The sequence below is a fragment of the Lepus europaeus genome, chromosome 18 (genome assembly GCF_033115175.1).
Source record: "Lepus europaeus isolate LE1 chromosome 18, mLepTim1.pri, whole genome shotgun sequence".
In the NCBI taxonomy this organism is placed as follows: domain Eukaryota; kingdom Metazoa; phylum Chordata; class Mammalia; order Lagomorpha; family Leporidae; genus Lepus; species Lepus europaeus.
This window is the reverse complement of record NC_084844.1, coordinates 177,871-195,700: the sequence shown is the minus strand read 5'-3', so window position 1 is coordinate 195,700 and position 17,830 is coordinate 177,871. Positions and strand designations below refer to the sequence as shown.

General features: G+C 51.9%; 1 protein-coding gene across 4 annotated transcripts in view; it reads right to left on the bottom strand.

Annotated features, from left to right (window-relative positions):
- B3GNTL1 (UDP-GlcNAc:betaGal beta-1,3-N-acetylglucosaminyltransferase like 1) overlaps positions 1-17,830 on the bottom strand; it is a 91,374-nt gene that overhangs the window by 22,099 nt on the left and 51,445 nt on the right. The window contains exon 2 of one of the 4 annotated variants that reach the window (XM_062175526.1): positions 13,160-13,436. The exons of the other annotated variants lie outside the window; for them this stretch is intronic. The gene's annotated coding sequence lies outside the window, so the exon portion shown is untranslated. The remainder of the gene's footprint in view (positions 1-13,159; positions 13,437-17,830) is intronic. 4 annotated transcript variants of the gene reach the window in all.

The window sequence follows — 17,830 nt, the reverse complement described above, 5'->3', positions numbered from 1 at the left end:
AGCTGCCACAGAAGAAACAGAAAATGTGAACTGAAGACACTGAAACAGTCAAGGGTCTCCCCTCACAGAGAAAGCTGGACCACAGGGCTCCTGGGGGGCCACGTGCATGGGGGACTCACCACAGTCCTTGCAGCCCTCACTCAAAACCTGACGAAACCCTAAGAAAATGACATACCACCATCTCTCACGAGCAAACTCCAGCAGACTAAGTCTGTCACCAGGAACCATGACCGCGTAGGCTTCAGATCAAGATGAAAAGCTGGGGCCACACATGAAAACCAGCGGGTGAAGAACACCCCAGTCATGGAATATAGGACAAACACTGCACGGTCAGCTCAACAGGTGCAGGAGCATGGGACAGACCATGCTCCCTCTCAGGTAAGCTACTTAACCCAGAACTAGAAGGGAACTTCTTTAACCTGACAAAGGACATTTACAAAAACGACAGCCGATGTCATCCTTGAAATGGTGCAGTGCGGAAAGCCTGCCCGAGAGGTCAGGGAGACGACAGGGGTGGAGTCTTCCCCACTTCTGTCCATGCTGCACTGCAAGCTCTAGCCAGAGCTATCACAGCAACACAGACAGAGAAGCAGCAGCAGCATGGAAAGGGTGGTGGGCAGCAGTCACTCTACTGGCAGACAGGATCTTGTAGGCGGAAAATGCTGACACAGGTGTATACAATCTGTGCTGACACAGTCAGCCAAGTTGTAGGATTCAAAATCTCTAAGAAAAAAAAAAAAATCAATGATATTTCTGGACAATAGCAATGAATAGTCCAAACATGAAATCAGGAGAGCACTTCCATTTAGGAACAAATTTAGCAAAGGAAGTGCAAGATTTACACACTGAAAATTACAGAGTATCTTTGAAGAAATGTAAAGACCTGAGCAACTGGAAAGGCAACCTACAGAAACGGACTGAGACACCCAATGCTGACAGCACGCCAACACTGCCCAGCTGATATGCAGAGGCAGCACATCTCTACTAGAACCCCACAGCCAGGGCCGGCGCTGTGGTGTAGCGGGTAAAGCCACTGCCTGCAGTGACAGCATCCCATATGGGTGTCGGTTTGTGTTCTGGCTGCTCCACTTCTGATCCAGCTCTCTGCTATGGCCTGGGAAAGCGGTAAAAGATGGCCCAAGTCCTTGGGCTCCTGCACCCAGGTGGGAGACCCGGAAGAAGCTCCTGGCTCCTGGCTTTGGATCGGCGCAGCTCCGGCCATTGTGGCCAATTGGGAAGTGAACCATCGTATGGAAGACCCCTCTCTCCCCCCTCTCTCCATGTAACTCTGACTTTCGAATAAATAAATAAATCTTTTTTTTTTTTTAAACGACTTATTTTATTTATTTGAAAGACAGAGTTACAGAGAGAGGCAGAGACAGAGAGAGAGGTCTTTCCATCCGCTGGTTCACTCCCCAGATGGCCACACGGCAGGAGCTGCGCCGATCTGAAGCCAGGAGCCAGGAGCTTCATCTGGGTTTCCCACACGGGTACAGGGGCCCAAGCACTTGGGCCACCTTCTCCTGCTTTCCCAGGCCATAGCAGAGAGCTGCATCGGAAGTGAAGCAGCTGAATTTCGAACCGGCGCCCATATGGGATGATGGCGTTTCAGACCAGGTCGTTAATCCACTGCGCCCCAGCGCTGGCCCCAATAAATAAATCTTAAAGAAAGAACCCCACAGCTGCCCTATGCGTAAAATGATAACCAGATCCTAAAATTCATAGGGAAATGCAAGGGACCCAAAATGGCCAAAACAAGGTTGTAAGAGGATACAGCTGGAGGATTCTCACTTCTCGCTTGACCTGTCATAATAAAGACTGACCATGGACACAAGAATGGACACAAGGGGCCAAAGCCACTGCCGACAATGCTGGCATCCCATACGGGATACAGAAACATACACAGATACACCAACCCAGACAAAAACTTGTATCTATCAAAGGCCACAATCACCAAAGGGGAGAGGGTTAACATCTAGAACACATAAAGAACTCCTACAACTTAACAACAAGAAACAACTCAAGATTTAAAATGGGCAAGACTCATTAAAAGATTAATTTATTTTTATTTGAAAGGCAGAGAGAGAGAGAGACAGAAATATTGTCCACCTACTGGTTTGCTCCCCAAATGGCTGCAATGGCCAGGGAGAGGCAGGCCTGAGCCAAGAGCCAAGAGCTTCTTCCAGGTCTCCCACATGGATGGCAGGGGCCCAAGTACTTGGGCCACCTTCCACTGCTTTCCTAGGTACATTAACAGGGAGCTGGTTTGGAGATAAAGCAGCCAGGACACAAACTGGCACCCATATGAAGATGCCGGCTTTGCAGGCAGCAGCTTAACCTGCTATGTCACAACGCTAGGACCTGGGCAAAAGACCTGACATAGATTTCTGAAGAAAACTTAAACCATGGCCAGTAAGTACATGAAAAGATGCTCAGCACCACCAGTCACTAGGGAAATGCAGCTCAAAACACAGCTGTTAACTTGTTAAGTTGTTAACTTGTTAAGCTGTAGGAGTTCTTTATGTATTCTGAATGTTAACCCTTACAGCAGCCATCAAAGCCTGTGGAGAGATGAGAAGCTGCTGCAGAAATCCACGCAATCCCGCAATTCCACTCCCAGGTGTGGAGGCCAGAGGCTGAGCGACAGGGCTGCCTACCACGTTCAGCGCAGCAGCACTTACAACAGCCTGGAGATGGGAACCACCCATGCACGCACAGGCAGCAGGGGAGACAGTTCCTGACCAGGTGGCCAGCCGGAGGACAGAAGAGTCTGTCCAGTTCTTTGAGGCTGGGATCTTACCTGGGATGTAGGTGGCCCCAGGTGCTCAAGTATTTTCATTTATCTCCAATTCTGCTCCCTCCAAAAGCTGTTTCAGCCAGGGCTCACCTGTGTGTCACCTCCCCCAAGAGCCTGTTCTCTGCCTGCACCTGCCCTGCACCCACACGGGTCAAGAGAAAAAAAAGAAAAGAAAATTTGAACTGAGTAAGAAATTTTTAAAGACAAGTTAAAACTGTAAAAATTATTTAAAATACTTAAAGAGAATTCTGTAGCTTGAAATCTGCAAAGAAAGGAAGGTGTCAGATTCAGTATCTGAGTAACCACCTTCAGAAAACAGAATAGCAAGCATACCCAGAGCAGAAGACAGGCCTTCCAGAGGCCAGGGCGGCGGTCGCTGGGACAGGAGACACAGAAACAGTCAAGAAAATCTGCAAAACCAAAAGTGGGTCTTTGAAAAAAATCAGTAAGACTCACAAATCTCTACACTGCATGGCAAAATAACAAGACAAGATATATAAATTATCAATATGTGAAATAAAAGAAGCAGACCACTATCAAAACTGCAGACATTAACAGGATAGTAAGAGAACATCATGAACAAGTTTGTGACAAAAAGATCCCAAGTAGAAGGGATAAAGTCAGAGTTGAAAGCGTTACAGCTCTGCACCTATGAAGAGTTCCAATTCCTACTAACACTGACTATGGTGCATCCTAGCTGGCATCCAGGAAGAGCACCTTCCACACAGAAGCTCCCCTATAACACAGAAGGGGAACGTTCACCCAAGACCCAAACCAGTCAGCGTATCATATGTAAACCTTTGATCAATGTCCACCTTGAAAGCAGGGGAAAGATCCTTGACAGAGCTTTAGCAAGTAGAGTCAAGCAATATATTAATTATATGAAAGACAAAATTTGCTGACAGGTGGTGTTTATTCCATGCTTTCAAGTTGATGTATATTTGAACAACCAATCCTTATAATACACCACATTATCTTAACATTATCCTAATAAAAGAGAAAAATTGTTACCTTTTTTTTAAAAGGCAGGATGTGTGTGTGTGTGAGAGAGAGAGAGAGAGAGAGAGAGAGAGAGAGAGAGAGAGAGAGAGAGTCAGAGAGAGTCAGTCCATCTGTTGTTATCACTCCCCCCCACACACACATAGCCAAAACAGCCAGGTATGAGCCAGGCTGAAGCCAGGAACGGACCTGGCAACTGTCTCACTGTGCACACCAGGAGACTACTCTGGAGCTGTCTCACTGGACAGCAGGCAGCACCCTGGGAACTGTCTCACTGTGCACAGCTGGAAGAGAACACCCTGGTACTAGCTCAGTGAGCACTCCAAGAGGTGAGGTCAACACCTGCTGGGATCCATCAGCAGAGGATAGAATTTTTACCTGGTTGTGGGGTTTGAACAGGTGCATGGTTTACTAAGCTGTGCAGAGGTGGCCCTAAGCAGTAATAGGGTATCTACAGTGTTCTCTACAGTTTCTCCGAGTCCTTTGTTTTCTTAAGAATCATACTTTTCTATTTCCTTACATCCTATTATTATACTTTTGGGCAGAAATGGGACTAACCTCTACCCCAGGCTTTGCTTTTTTCAGGCCCTCTTATGTCTTGTTTGTGCACACGTGGGGCAGCTTGGGGCATGTAGATGCCTGGGTCATCTAATCTCTCCTCCATATGACACGTGGAGAGCCTACCAAGGCCCCTTAGAGGTGTCCTATTTCCAGGCTCTGTTAAAACCCTGGCTTGTCTGCTGATCCGCCTCTCAACTTGGCCAGGTATGCCCAGGATGACAGATGCCTGGACCCTCCAGTGAGGAGAGGCAGGCCCGGCCTCAGAAGTCTTGGTACCCTGAGACCCCAAATTGGCTTCATGCGGAGGGACTGGCCAGACCCTGCTATCCTGGCAGGAGACAGAGCAGACCGGAGGGATAGTACCTCCAGATGTGGGGTCACTCGCAGTGCCAGCAGCCTGTTCTGAGCCACTGAACCCTGGGCAGTAGTTGTACACACAGAGCTCAGTGCTGAGTGGTATGATCGCCACCACTGCAAGGGGAGAGCAGTGAGCATGCTGGACTCCCCACACAGAGGTGGCCGTGCCACAGACAAGCTGCCTGGAGGCAGCCCTGGCTCCACACTCAGGGACAGACCAGGTGCAGGCAGGGGCACACTTCCCCATCCCCAGTGAGGATGCAAGGCCAGGTTACTCTACAAACCCCAAATTCTGGGTAGGGGGCTCCAAGGGAAGACCCCTGAGGCTTTCTATCAGCAGCCTGCAGGTGGGCCTTATCCAGTGATTTCTCTGCAGGTCAGTTCTGGCTGACACAAGACCACAAGGCCTTTCAGTCTGCATCCTACCCTTGAGCTAGATGCGCTTAGAGAGCTGCAGGGGGGCCCAAAGTGACAATGCCACCTGACACCCAGAGCAGGCTCCCTCCCTATGGGGCTGGCATTGACAGTGATGGCACAGCCACTCTGCTCTGCAGGTGGAGTGGGAAGACCCCTGGGCAGCACTGGGAGACTGTGTCCTGCAGTGGACGTTCTCATCAGCACACTGGAACTTCAGATCAAACCTTGCTAAAACCTCAACATCCCAAAACTGACTAATGCAGCAAACTTAGCAACTGTCAGCAGGTCTTCAGAACAGGCACAGAGGAGACCAGAGTATGGCAGCTTTTACAAGTCTTGGGGAGGGGGAGAGGGAGGAGAGGAAGAGAGGAAGGGAGAGGGAGACATCTTGCATCTTCTGGTTTACTCCCCAGGTGGCTGTAACAGCCAGGGCTGGGCTGGGCCAGGCTCACGTCGGGAATGCCCTCTGGGTGGTCCCTCATGGGTGACAGGGGCCCACGTGGTTGGGCCATCACATGCTGCCTTCCCAGGCTTTTTAGCAGAACAGCTGGATCCCAAGCAGAACAGCCAGGGCCCAGAGCAGCTTTTCAATGTGGAACGCAGGTGTCTCAGGTGGTGACTTAGCTCACTGTGCACAACGCGCACCCCTGCTCTTTCTGAAACTACCCGGGAAATGCAGAGGGTGGACTGAGGCAATAACGTCCATGGAAAGTGAGTGCAGGGTTTGAGACTCTGCTCCCAAATGAACTGAATAACACACATTTATAAAACCTCAGGCAGGCCTGAAAGTCCTAATTGGAAAGAAAGGAAAGAGAAAGTTCAAAGTGGCCTCCCAGATGTGCTGACCAGCGAGTGCACTGGAGACTGGAGGGGGAGAAAGCCAGGGGAGAAAAGGGCGCAGCAGGACGCCGCTGGGCAGCGTCTGTGGAACGCTGCAGACAGGAGACGGTGCTGACTTCAGGGAAGACTGACGTGGTGTCTGTGAACCAGATGCAAAGTCACTTGGACTGAAAGGCGCTCCCCCAGGTGAAAGAGAAACCAAAGGGTTTAGAGAAAGGCCTGAGAAACGGCACGGCTTCCTGAGAGCCCCTTTGTTCTCCCCACGTGCTGATGTGCAGATGAAGACGCCACTCCAAAAGCACTTCTTAGGGAAGCCCCCGACACGTCCGTGCACATTCTCATGATGTCATCCTACAGCGAGTGGGAAGCTTTCCTGTGATCTGCTGGAATGGAAGGTGACGGCTGTAATCACAACTCTGGCTGCTGCAGGCCTGCCCGAGTAGATGGGGGATGCACAGGACCATGAGATGCAGACTTGAGGCTATCAACAGAGGGCAAGAATGATCCACGTGGGCATCAGCATTGTGGCACAGCAGGTAAAGCTGCCACCTGTGACAGGGGCAGCCCATACAGGGACTGGTTCAAGTCCCAGCTGCTCCACTTCTGATCCAGCTCCCTGCTAACATGCCTGGGAAAGTGGCAGAGGATGGTCCAAGTGCCTGGGCCTCAGCCACCCATATGGGAGACCCGGATGAAGCTCCTGGCTCCTTACTGTAGCTATCTGGGAAGTGAACTAGTGGATACATAATCTCTCTTTCAAATAAATAAATCTTAAAAAAAAAAAAAAAAAAAAGACAAACAATGTGTCCAGGCAGAGACTCGAGGCCATCTGCAGAGAGGGCAGGAAGATTCGTGTCCACAGGAACAGGGCTTGCGCATATATCCACACACAACCTCCAGCTCCCATCACCCCGTGTGCCATATTTCCTGGTTCACAAAAATGAAGCTGTGGAGCCAATTTTCAAGCTCATGAGTTTTCATGGTAGATGAGAAGGTTCTGGCAGCTTGGCTGGTTTTTGGCAGCAGAGAGCTAGGGCTGAGTGGGGTCTGGCCAACCTCCAGAGGACAAACACCCCTGGGTCAGGTTGCTGCCCCTGGATGGCAGGCTCTGAGCAGAGAGGATGTGTGGGGACCCCAGTACAAATATATAGCTGCTGTACAACAATTTTACTTTGCTCCTAATTCAGGGGCTGGGGACGTGGGGTCGGCTGCACGGGAGAGCACTAGGCTGTGCTGCCTGAAGCCTCAGCAGGGCTGGATGCCCTCAGTGCTCCTCACCCCATGAACATGGCTGGTACTGACCTCTCTGCGACACGGACTCAGGCCAGAAGAATGCGACTTGCAGGACCCCAGCTGCGCCAGCACAGCCTCCTAATTACCCTAGCACCACCCCTCTGCAAATACCAGGGTTACACCTCCACCCCTGGGAGAGAAGGGCAGCTGAGGTACCTCCAAGGTGGGGACAAGAACATAACCCAAGGCCACCATGCCTATTTCGTGACCCTCAGTTTCATACAGATTTCTATCTTCAATAGAACTCATGCACCAGAGAGAGCCCTTGTCTGACCTGGCATCTCAGGATGGGTTCCAGGCAGGGAGGAGCAGTGCACAAGATCTGAGGCAGGAGAGGGGTGGACACAGGAGGAAGTGCTTGAATGGTAAGAGGAAGAGGAGAGACAGGTCAGATTCCACACATCCAGAGGAGCTGTTGCAGGAGGGGACACCTCCGTACCCTGTGGGGCAGGAGCATGGCCACATGCAGCTGGTTCTGTCACTGGTCTTACACCTGATGGTCCTGGGGCTGTGTCCTTGTCCATAAACTAGCACTGCCCTCAGCAGCTGGTGGGGGTTAAACGTTTGCATCTGCCCTGAGGCAGAGGGGCAGAGGCCTGCACCACAGTGATGACGGCACTGATGTCCCTGCCTTTGCAGTATGTGGCTCTGGCTCCATGGGACCTCTGCTCTCATAGTCCCCACCTATACAAGGTGGGTCAGGGGGCTTCAAGGGGGCCCTCACGGTACAAGTGGCCTCCAGTTGTAACCCCGCACCCTGTGGGTCCACAGAGCAGGAAGTGCCACGCCTGGCGTGTGCACGGCCTCACTCCACAGGGTAGTTGTGGTCCTGCACCAGCCAAGGAGATGCTGGCGGCTGTGCAGCAAAATCAAGCTGGGCCCTCCCAGCAGCCTTGCAATGCTAGAGCTGGACCCCAGACAGAGCCCCTGCACGCCCGCCTGGAATGGGGAAGCAGACATCGAATGCTGAGTGCCTGTCCTGCTCTCTCCTCCTAAGCCAGCACTCCCCGCTGGGAGCTTCTCTGTTTGAGATTCTCTTCCTGGCGCCTGCATTACCATTTTCTCTGCACTGAACTTTGATCCCCACACTTGGGGAGGGAAATGAGAAGCAGAAAAGGGAAGCAGGGAGGTTTTTCCTGAATCTGTGACCCAAGAGCTTCAATCAACTGCTTCCAATCAAATTCCGTCCTTACACATCTACACTAACACTCAAAGACACGGAACCATCTCCCCACACGGGAACATGAGCGTGGCTTCCCCCGATGTGCTCACCCCTACACCCAAGGACAACGCAGGAGATGCCACTGTGCTACATTCAAGCTTCTGATGGAGTCTGAGGAAGGCTGCAGGCCGCATGGGGCCACTGCCTGGGGAGAGTGGGATTCAGGTGCAGGTGGAACAGAGCTTCATTCGCTACACCTCCAGGCTGCCCACGTCCTGCACTCTCGACAGTTTTCCACAAAGTGGGCTCTCCTTTGATAAACAACTCGCCCAGGTTTGAGGAGATGTCAGTGTTTCCATGACTGCTCCACAGAAATGACCCAGACTCCCTCTCTGTGGCCGGCTGCAGGTCAGCTGACTCTGAGCAAACCAGAGCAGGGCCAGCCTCAGTGCAGGGGAGCCAGGGCCATGAGGTCCCACTCTCACAGCAGGGGTTCTTGACCTCCTGTCCCTGTCCCATCAAAACCCAGAGAGCTCCACGCAACTGTCAGGCAGGTGAGCAAAGCCAAAGGACATCCTCCAGTGTGCCAAACAGGCATCTGGTTCAAACAAGTATAAAATATTAAAATTCCCCAACAACGAGTTATTGGAAAACAGAAACGTTTGGGTTGAAGGAAGAGATGTCCATTTTAGTTGGTGTGGGCAATGGTGATGCTGTCCCTGGAATGCAGCTATAGCCGCCTTCAGCAGACTGGGCTCAAAAGTGAAAGCCAGCTGGAACCCCCTGGGTGAGGAGCCAGGCCTCCAGTGCCCTGGCCCTAGAGGACAAAGTGGGATTGGCAGTCTGTGGTTGGTCAACCCTGAGCTGGGCCCTGTACTCCGAGACACACAGCATTGCCACCGGCCTGTCAAGAAGCAGCCATATTTCCTCTGTGGACACTTAATGGCCTCCGCTGGACCTCAGAGAAAGCCTGACCAGCATGGGTGCCAAAACTCCCAGGCCTCAAAGTGGCATGCTCAGGAGACGTCAGGGCCAGGTGCATCGGCCCGGCCCCTGTGGACCAGGCTGGTCAGAGGTGGCCATAAACATACCTGTGTCAATCCATCACCTGGTCCTCCAGTGAGGACAAGGAGGGTCCTGAATTGCTCAGAACCTGCAGTGAGAAGTGGAGGCAGGACTCATGCCAGGCTGTGAGCCTCCAAGCTGCGGCCTGGCAGCCCCAGAAGCACAGGCCTTGCAGATCTCACACTCAAGCATACACATGTGCACACCCATAGTCATACACTTACTCATGCCTGCTCACAAGGCACACTCACAAACACTGGCACACACATGTGCTGTGCTCTTATACACCCACAGTACACACCTCATAGACGTGCAAGGCCACAAACATGCTTATACATGCATACTTCCACATATGGACACATGGACACACGTGTGCACACAACTAAAAGCATACACACACACTCATATGCTCACACTGTACACATGCACATTCACAGACTTACACACTCATGCACATGTGTGCTTGCACTGTACATACTCATATGCTTCCACTCTCACACTCGGGAGAGATGAAGTGAGGGCACAGTCTCTGCCTGTACAATTACCAGAGTCAGGTCTACCAGCCTTGCTGCCTCTGGCCTCCCTCTTTATCTCTAGGACCCTCTAAACTGAGAATTCCAGGCCCTGAGCACCAGGTCAAGGGCAACCTCATGCTGCTAGGCAGGGTAATCCTAGAAAGCTGGATGTAAATATAGACAGAATACACATAATTACATGATAAATACTCTTCATAATTGTACTTTCCCAAAGACTTTATATCATGTTGGTGATTTTTCCTGAAGAAAAAAGCCCAGGACTCCCACGCCTTAAATAAAGGGCTCTTTAGCTGAAGGAGAGCACAGCCAAGACAAATGGTTCTTCCTTCCTGGGCATCCATGCCCACTGTGTGCTGAAGCCTGCAGCGGGATGGGGGAGGTGGGCTCAGGGCAGAGGGGCAGTGTGTCAAAGTGAGGATGAATCCACCAAACTGACCCTCACATATAGCACACACCCAAAATGATCTTGAGAACTAGGACAGAGGGGGAAGGGCTCGCATTTCCTGATTTCAAAACTTATCTCAAAGCTACAATAAATTAAGGCAAGTGGCCCTAGCATAAGACAGAGTCCTAGACCCACAGAACAGAAGAGAGGGCCTTGTGGATGTGGTCAGATGACTTTACAGCAAGGGCGCCAAGGCCAATTCAAGGGGAGAAGACAGTACTTTCAACAATGATGCTGGGAAAGCTGGTTCAGAGACCTACACCTAAGAGCTGAAACTATAAAAATCTGAAAAGAAAACATAGGTATGGATCTTCACGACCTCGAATCAGGCAACAACTTCTTAGATACAGCACCAAAAGCACCAGCAATCAAAGGAAAAACACATACATTGGAATCCATTAAAATTAAAAACAGGAAGTTAGAAGTTACCCTGTGTGTGTGAGAGAGGGGCCTAAGGAGCAGAGAAGTTTCTCTGGAGAGGAACGCAACAGCTTCAGAAGCAGCCTAGTCTTTCACACTGCGAAGTCCTGCCCAGACCCTGACAACGTTCAGGTGGGCTCAGCCCTCCCCCAGGGGAAGCTCCCTAGGAGAACCCTCTCTCCTCAGCACCACATGGGTTACCTGGCCTGGTAACACAGAGCAATAAAACAAAATCACATCCTTCCTCCAAGGCAGGCACCCTAGGGGAAGCTCCCAGTCTGCTGGCACTGAGTAGAAAACCTGAGGAAGAATTTTTCCTGATTTATACTCAGCAAACCCTTTGTCCTGGGGGAGGAGGAGGGGGGGGAGGGGAAAGAGGGGAAGGAAGGGGAGAGGGGAAGGAGGGGGGAGGGGAAGGAGGGGAAGGAGAAACTGAGCTGGACCCCTTTCCCTCATAAGCCCCAGTCTGAATACAGACTGCACACTCAGCACTCAGCTCTCTGCTGAGCCGCCTGCCAGGCCTGCCAGGTGTATTCTCTCCATTTAACCATGTGACCTTGCTCTCCCCAGTCTGAGCGACTGGGCTCACTCACTGCCTCTCTCTCTCGGATTCTGTCCCATCCTTTCTGACAATGCCCTACCCTAATAAACCTTGCTTACCACTGTTCTCGTCTCAGGCCTGAATTCTTTCTTGTACCCACCTCTGCTAACAAGAGGAGAGGAAATGGATGCAAATTCCAGAGCTGATGAGGCTCTAGGAACCACATCCACAGCTCCCTGGGCAACAGCCTACAGCCCACTTAAGACAGGCAGGAGACCCCTACTGATGTTTCCCCAGGAAGAGAGGCAAGCGGCCCAGGAGATGAGCACAGTATCTGGGAAACACACCCCAGCCTCATGCAGGCACCACCCTACCCCAGGAGGGTAGCTAGCAAGTGAGAAACGGACCAGGAAGTGGAGGACTTGCAGCCTGTGCGATGCTGTCAGGGACACGAGATCAGACACAGGTTACCACAGCACCCAACAACTGCGGTCCTTGTGTACGCAACAGTCTGCTCTTCAACACTGAAACCAAACACCCATAATGAGCTGCTCAGGGAGGAAGGGGGTTTACTCTGGCTCCGGCTTGGGAGGCCACAGGGACAGGCTGGAGGGTGGCAGTGACACAGCAAGGACGGAGATCACATGCAGGGCAGGAAGCAGAGAGCGCGGCCAGGTCCATCGTGGCCTCTACAACAGTCCTCTCACAGAACTGCCTTCCCAGGGCAGCCCCAGTGGTCCAGGGACCGCCCCCTGGGCCCACTCCCAGACACAATCACTGGGTAAGATTCCACTCTTCCAGATCATTAACTTGGGACTCTGGGGGTAAGGCATCCATGTGAGCTCAGGAGCTCAGGAGCCAAGAGATCAGAAAACAGAAACTCAGACAATGAATGACAATGTTCACAAGCCCACAGGTGGACACAGCCCAGTGTCACAGAAATATTAATGCAGAGACCCCAAACCTACCCAAAGGGACTTCAAGAATTTGTGGGAAAGTGGAAAATATGTATAGTTTGACACAAAAACTTGTAAAGCCATGCACAGTTTTTCATGATACACATTTTTATGAACTTTCTGAAGATCCTCCACGTGCATGGATTTCAAAATTATTGTGTCTCCAAATGAACTTATCTTTTAATTTTGTTTTTCATGAAGCTTTTTAAGTCCCCTTATGTACAGTACACTAGCATGGACTAGCATCCGCCACAGAGAGAAATGCAGAGCTGGGATGTGCTATGATATAGTTGAACCCTGATAACATCCAGCCAAATAAGCCAGGCACACAAGGACGAATCCAGACATGGGCAGGGGAGCAGAGGGTACCAGGGTCTAGGGAGTGTCTGGGTATGGGGCTTTGTCTGGGGTGAGGAGAGCATTCTGGAGATGGGCAGTGGTGACGGCTGCACATGGGGGCTGTAGGGTGCTGCACAATGATTAGATGCTGCCAGGGACATTTCACTCTACTGCATGGCAGTGTGAAGACAGAAGGTGACAGAGTCAGAGCACTGTGGCCAAGAACCACGAGGCATCTCAACCGGAAGAGGAAGGGAACAGGTTCTCCCCAGGCCTTCCAGACAGCGGCCTCCAGGACTGCTAGGTGGCAGACACACTGTGTGGTCAGCACAGGAGTGTTTGTGCTGAGCTCACTTGGGCACAGGGAACAGCAGGGTGGGCGCCGCCTCAATCCACCCCTTTGGTTGCACCGGACTTCTCTAGACGCTCACCTTGGAGGGCTGTGGCCCGCAGGGAACACCCAGGAAGCTCTTGGAGGCTGTGGGGGACACTGGGCAGGACTGAGCTGGGTACCTCCCAGCTCAGGGACAACCAGATGCTGTGTCCTTCCCACCTCTAACCACAGGCAGGTCAGGGCTAGGGCTGGGAGCAATGCATGTGTCCTTGGAGGAAGGAGAGGTCAGGCAGCCAGCACCCGAGTCAGGGCTTGGGCGAGGCACCTCAGGTACTGCCTGGAGCAAGTTCCTCTCTCCACAGCCCACTGGGGATCTGTGAAGATAATGAGAGCAAAATAATAAACATGGGCAAAAGACAAAGAAAGAAAGCACGAATTTGTGGCCACATCTTTTGGCTCTGTCAGAACAAGCCCAGTGTGAAACGGGGAAACTAGGCAGGGAGTCAGAAAGACAGAGGTGAGCTGGAATGTTTGCCAGCCCTGCACTGTCACTTCATTCCTTACCTTCCCAGGATGCACCTATGGGAGGAGACGCCATGGTGGCCACATGGAACTTAAATTGCACAGGGAGGTGCCATAAAAGACCCCACCCCATTTGTTTATTCAATGAAGGCACCACTCCCCACCTCATAAAAGAGACTGATAATGGGGGAGGAGCTCTCTTTTGCCTGTGGCTATGTGAAGGGTCCTTCTCAGGCCTCCACTTGGGCAACGCTGGCCCACTCATGATGGCTGTATGTTCTCTCTCTACTAAATAAGTCCTGCTCACTTGTGCAGTACATGGATACCTCTGGTTTGAATTCTCATCTCTGTGGCCCAAGGATACCTTGGCCACCTCACCTCTCTCACTGGCCTTCCTAGTCCCTGCTTGTCCAAGGCCCTGAAGAGTTCACTCTGCTGTTCAGGCTCTGGCTTCCCCCTGGACCTGACTACAGGGCGAAAGCCCTGAGGCCTTCACTCTCCAAAGGGAACAATGTCTGATCCAGTGGAACCTGTTAGGGTTGGATCCCTCCCCTCTTGTGAAAGCTCTCTTCTGATGATGAGGCCAGGATGGGGATGAATGACCCCGAGCATCGCCTCGGGAGGTCCCTGCCCTCAGCTCCCTTCCTCCCCCCCTCAGCCGCTTAATCACCAGAACACAACTGCATGGCTGCCTTGCTCCAGGGAGAGAGGCAGGCCCATCTGTTCACTGCTCCACTGACTGGGCTGACCGCACACTGAGGACTCAGTCAAAGCCCGTGGAGAAGAAACACGTTTGCTGATAACCGCTCTTCTCTAGATGGGGGGCAAGTGAGGGGTGGGATGAGGTGTTGTGATCTTAAAATTCCAAAGAGTAGTTTTCTTGGGAAAGAATCCTACTTAACTACTGCCATGCAGACAACAGGCAAGTTACAGATTATTCTAAGCTCTTACTCTTTTTTAAAAAACGTATTTGAGGGGCCAATTTGTGTCCTGGCTGCTCCACTTCTGATCCAGCTCCCTGCTAATGGTCTGGGAAGGCAGCAGAAGATGGCCCAAGTGTTTGGGACCCTGACACCCACATGGGAGACCTGGATACAGCTCCAAGTTTTTGGCGTTGACCTGGCTCAGTCTGGACCATTGCAGCCATTTAGGGAGTGAGCCAGAGGATGAAGGATCTCTCTCTGTAGCTCTTTCAAATACATACATAAATCTTTTAAAAAATTTTATTTGAATATCTGAGACAGAGAGAGAGAGAGAATCAATCTTCCATCTGCTGGCTCACTTCCCCAAATGCTCACAACAGCCAGGGCTGAGCCAGGTGAAGCCAGGTGAAGGAGGTGGGAAGTCCATCCAGGTCTCCCACGTGGGTGGCAGGAACTGATGTCCTTGGACTATCATCTGCTCCCTCCCATGGAGTATTAGCAGGGAGATGGACAGGGTGGAGCCAGGACTTAAACCCAGGCACTCTGATGGGGGATGCAGTTGTCCTAAGTGGAGTCTTAAACACTGTGCCAAACACCTGTCCCTCTAAGGCTTTCAACATGCAGATCAGAAAGAACTGCAGGACAGACCAACAGTGAGGAAGTACACACTCCTGCACCACCCACTTCCCTACAGCAGTGGGCTCCACACAACAGCCTAGCAGTCAACACAAGGGACGACGGCCTGGGGCCAGAGACCTGTTTTGCAACTCTGCAGGGTGGGGGCCACAACTCTGTGCTGCAGGAAGAGGAAATGAAAATAAAGTGCTGGGCCACTGACCTCACCACCTCACCCAGCTGTGGAGCAATGTAAGTCACCGGCTCACCTAGCTGCCAGGTCCATGTTCTTGCAAGAGCAGGAGCACATCACGTGAATGACAAACAAGTAAAATCTCTCAGCTTTCTTTTGAAAGGTGAAAGATGGCAAAGGTAAGAGAGGATACAGAAATGAAGGGAAATCTGTGCTAAAAACCCTCAGGAACTCCCACAGACGAGGAGCCAATGGTGAGGAGTGAAGATGCTCTATCCCAGCTCGCAGCTTTGGGGAGGACAAGGATGCACCCAGCTGTCTCAGGCCCTTTCTCAGATAAAGCCTACGTCGTGGGACCTTCACAACACCCATGAGGACTTGTCGGGCAGGTGTTTTCGAGTCATGCTGCCGGCACCCAGAGCAGGACATGAATGACTGGGGGACCTCAGGCCCAGACCACTTGCCTCATAGTACACAGAGCTGACGGCTCATGGCAACTGCAGGGATGGGGAAGGTGTGGGGCAATTCAAACATCCAGCCTGGCCTTCAGGGCCCCATAGCACACACTGCCGCCTTGGGAGACTCGTGAGCTGTACCAACGTGGCCTGAGGGAGCACACCTGGCCCAGCCTGAGCCCAGGGATAGGGGCTGTGGACAGCCTGGGTGTGAGTCCATTCAGGACTCACTGCTTCCCGCTCCTGAGAGACACAGCAGAGACAGGCTCAAGTGCTACGTGGCAGCCCCTGGAGGGTACCTCAGCCCCTCTACCAGGAGGCAGGAGACTCTGCTGTTTCACGCCCAGCTCCACCCCAACAGTGGGCCATCCTGAGTGGCTCCCTGGCCTTCTGAGGAGAGGAACCATCTTGTTCACCTTGCAGTACTGATGTGGGGAGACTGCATTATTACTTATTAGTTCATGCAGAGTACTTGTACGTGTGGAAGACACACTTAGCAAGTACTGGCCAAGATCCCAGTTCAAGTGTGGTTTCTGGGTGTGTCTACCCCTGGGCCAGCAGTAACTTCTCTGTAAAGCTTCAGTCCTGACACTCCAGCTCTGCGGGTTGGAGGGTGTGTGTCGCAGGTCCCCAGCTCTGTGGGCACAGCTGCTCCAACAGCAGGGCAGGTTTGGCCTTGAGCCTCAGTGTGTCAAGCCCTGGTCTAACTGGTGTGGAATGGAGCTCTGGTTTCAGATGACGTCAACACTGCTTCCTTGATGGCTTAAGTCTGGAACAGGCTCAGTTTTCCCTCTGTTCCTTCCCCAGTAGATGGTCTACAATTAAATGAGTAACAGAAAACGGCAGGTAGCACCCAACAAAATCAGAATTCTTGGAGCTCAAATGAAATAGATCCAAGAGGCACAGGTCCCTCATTATTATTTTTTTCGTTTCATTATTGTATGTTTGAGTAAATTATATCCAAATGACCCATCAAACATGCCCAAGGCTCTCCGTGCTCTCAGCCAAATCCAGGTCCCCCAGCAGAGGGCGCTCCAGGCCACGAATGACACGTGCATCTCGTGCACAGATGTGAGTGCAGTGCCCAGACAGGTGTGAAATACAGAGCACCTCAGCCAGTAACTCCTGAGAAGCCCCCTTTTCATGGAGGGGCCGGGGTACCTTCCACAGAACCCCAAGATGTGGGGCAGCCACTGTGCTTCCTCTGCTTGGCCCTCATATGTGGCTGGGCTACCTCCTGCTTACTGCTGAGATCCTGGGCACCCTTCCACTGACACATGGCATACCCCTGGTAGCTGGCTCTGTCCCATCTGGAATCCCCAGTGTCTTTGCTGACCAATGCAACCCTGAGGGCCCATGGGCAGGGCACCCCCAGCCTCCCCTCTACCGCATTCCTTGGAGCACGGTTTCTCCGAGGTGGTTTTCACATTCTACAGCTAGCCTTACTTGCCTGGAAGTATTTCACTCTGGGGAGGGGACTCTACTGTTTCCTTTGAATATAAACTTTTGGACCAAAAAAATATGTTTTTAGAAGAAACCTCTTTATTAGGAGAGGTACAAGCATGAAAGAGAGAACATTTTACAAAATGGCTCAAATGCCCTTCCATAACGACTTTAGGTCCTGCGTCTCCTCAGCAGGACAGGACCTGCTGGGGTCAAACCCCATCTGCACAGGAAGTGGGAGGAGCAAGAAGCACACAAGGTGAGCATGGAGCTGCAAGCAGAAGGCCTCCCGGAGGACCTATGCTTCTACTTTCTCATGATTCCTTCTGAGCTCCTGATTAATTTTTAGAGATTTATTTATTTATTTGAAAGGCAGAGTGAAAGAGAGAGAGATGTCTTCCATCCACTGGTTCACTCCCCAAATGCCCCTAGCAGCCAGAACTAAGCCAGGCCATAGCTAGGAAGCCCAGAACTCCATCCAAGTCTCCCCAACAGGTGGCAGGGGTCCAAGCACTTCAGTCTTTATCCACTGCCTTCCCAGGCAGTAACAGGAAGCTGAATCAAAAGCAGAGGTGCTGGGATTCCAACCAGGCTCCCTGATACGGGATGTGGGCGTC